Source organism: Plectropomus leopardus, unplaced genomic scaffold, assembly GCF_008729295.1.
Source record: "Plectropomus leopardus isolate mb unplaced genomic scaffold, YSFRI_Pleo_2.0 unplaced_scaffold16905, whole genome shotgun sequence".
Lineage (NCBI taxonomy): Eukaryota > Metazoa > Chordata > Actinopteri > Perciformes > Serranidae > Plectropomus > Plectropomus leopardus.
In genome coordinates this window covers 75-2,711 of record NW_024618172.1, presented here as the reverse complement: position 1 = coordinate 2,711, position 2,637 = coordinate 75, and the positions used below count along the sequence as shown (strand labels likewise).

Here is a 2,637-nt window from a genome sequence, read left to right as displayed (position 1 = left end):
TGATTTCTTTTTAATTTAAAAGAGAATATATACATATGGGGGAAGAAACAAAATCATTGAGAGAGTATCTCACAGCCCCTGAAAAGCTGGTCTCTGCTGACCTCTGGTGGTGTCTTTGTCACCCTGCTGCAGTGGAGTGCAGGTGTAGTCCTGGACCTCACAAAGTCACTGTTGGATGCAGTCATAATGTCATATATGCAAGAGGTTTGAAACTTCCAGTCAGGGAGGGCAGCACATCAGGTCTTGGCTGATGACTGATTCACAGCTCAGGGGTCATTAGTGGGGTAATGTGTTGAAAATAGGACTGTCAGTGTTAACGTGTTCATCAAGATGCAATTAAGGTCTAAGCATTATTTTTTACCATTAATATTAGTTTTAAAAATTATATTAATCGTTGTTTCCTGCTGCAATGTTGGAATATAAGACACAACTGCATTTTTGAATGGCTCACTTCACTTTAAAAAAAAACTCTCAGAATGCTCAGTTGACAAGTCAAAAGTAACATGAATTAATATAGGAATGAAGACATCACAGAGGTATTCTTTTATTTTGATTATCTTCTTCTGTTTGTGTATAAGTATCTTTGTAATTTTACTTCTTTTTTCTGTCTTTTTAAAATAAATTTTCAAATGCACGAATGGAAACCTGACACCTATTTGGAACTGGAATTGCACTGTAAATTCAGCATGTGTTAATAAAAACCAAATCTTACGGAACATCTTCTCATCCAGAGTCATCATATGTTGCCGCCTTGCACTGGTATTATGCATCTACATATTACGCTCTGGGTATATTTCTGTGGCTGCTCTTTATGTTGCGGGATGCCGCAACCGTGATGTCAGCACAAGCACATGGTGGAATTGCGCTGCATCTATTTATGTTTAGACGACAAAAGCATAGAAATAGAAACAGGCAGAGGCACTGCCAGGGATTTTGGGCCCCCCTGTGCAAATGTTAAAACCACACCTCTAGAACACATTGACATTAGAAACAATAAGTCTACAGATATGATACTTTGAAGGGAGCCATTCTGCATTATGAGTGGTTTTTAATTTTCATACTTTAAATACAGTTTTCTGATAATACTTCCCATCCCAGTATTTTTTAGACAGTGGTAATTCTTCTTTAGCACAAAAATCATAGTACTTCTTCCACCATTGGTAAAAACATCATAGCCTAAATTTCAAGAAGGGTGTATCTGCAGGCTTGCAGGCAGCAGTTTCAGGACCCCAGATCCAGGACCCTTGTTTTTCTGTACATGTGCACTGCTTGGCTTCAGTTAATTGGCTTTGTATTCACTTGACACATGTTGAAGATGGACTACGAACAGACCATAAGTACTGAATATGAATTAAGTTAAATTTGTTTAAAATGAGACACAAAAATTGGGGACAATAGTTTAAAGTAATTCAATGAAGACATAGCTTCATTTTGCCAAGTACATATATAATTGTTGATTTAGTGACAATAATGTTAATTTGGTTCATTCTTTCTAAGTTTCTAAGTTATCAGCTTACATTAAATATTAAAGCCTAAACTATCAAGGGAAGCAAGTATAAAGTATATGTTAACGTTAGTGCCTTTAATACCAGTACTGTCATAGTTTAACATTAACTTTACACAATGCCATGTGGCTAGATGTTGTTCATTTTGCTGTTCAGTTCCCCAATATATGTGTCTCACTTTAAGCAAATTTAACTTAATTCATATTTGAGTGTATCCTTATAAAGCACTATTTTGGTGGTACTTGTTTAATAATATTTTGGTGGAATAAACCTTTAAGTATCATGTATTTTTGCATTCATCCACTTCACTGGGTGGCGCTGTTGCAAAAAACGAGGGTCCTAGATCTGCGGTCCTGAAACTGCTGCCTGCAAGCCTGCAGAGAGATACTATTGAAAATTTCAGTAAGTATCAGCTGACAAATCATGAGCTCACCTCCTTCTTCAGCTGGGAGTGTGGCTGGGTCATTGGTGGGGGGAGACAGGCCTGCTGAGGAGGAAGCTGCATCTGTAGTTTGGCCTGATAGTGGACAGGGACAGAAAGGGACAACAGATTTAGTATGAATAACCTGCTAAAAATTTGCATGTATTGATTAAATGACGGTTAAAAAAGGAGCAAAATGTAAACAACATGAATTTTCCGTGCAGATATTAGCTAATTAGCAAAGGAAGGCTAGCTTATTTCACTACCAACTAAACAGGTTCATTTCCACCACTCACAGTGCCCCACCTTTCTTTGTCAAGAACTGGGTAACTTGCTGTCACCTTCTCCTTTTTCTCTGTCTTTGTTTTGGTTTTTGGTACCCAAACTTTTCTCGTGAAAGCTTTAACTTGAGGATCAGCTCCACCGACACTCCTCACTTCACTTTGCTAGCAGGTACCGTTAGCGCCAGGTGTGAAGACAGGACCCAACCATTTCATGAAAAGACAGGTGGGGGGGAGGTAATAACTCTTTTTTTTTCCTTAAAGAAACAACAAAAGATAAAGAAACCGTAACTATAAGCATATTCTTAATAAAATCTTCTGTTAATGATGATTATTATTATTATTGAGGTTCACTGAAGTGTCCACACTTTTTATACTGGGGTGGCCCAAGTGAGCTACTTGGATAGCATGAAGTACAGGCGTTGCTGTG

General features: G+C 37.9%; 1 long non-coding RNA gene across 1 annotated transcript; it reads right to left on the bottom strand.

Annotated features, from left to right (window-relative positions):
* Positions 1-47: 47 nt before the first annotated feature.
* LOC121964720 lies at positions 48-2,358 on the bottom strand. Its single transcript, XR_006107398.1, has 3 exons — positions 2,233-2,358; positions 1,939-2,022; positions 48-168 (listed from the first exon to the last, which is right to left on the bottom strand). It is a non-coding gene; the product is annotated as an uncharacterized LOC121964720 (long non-coding RNA).
* Positions 2,359-2,637: the final 279 nt, after the last annotated feature.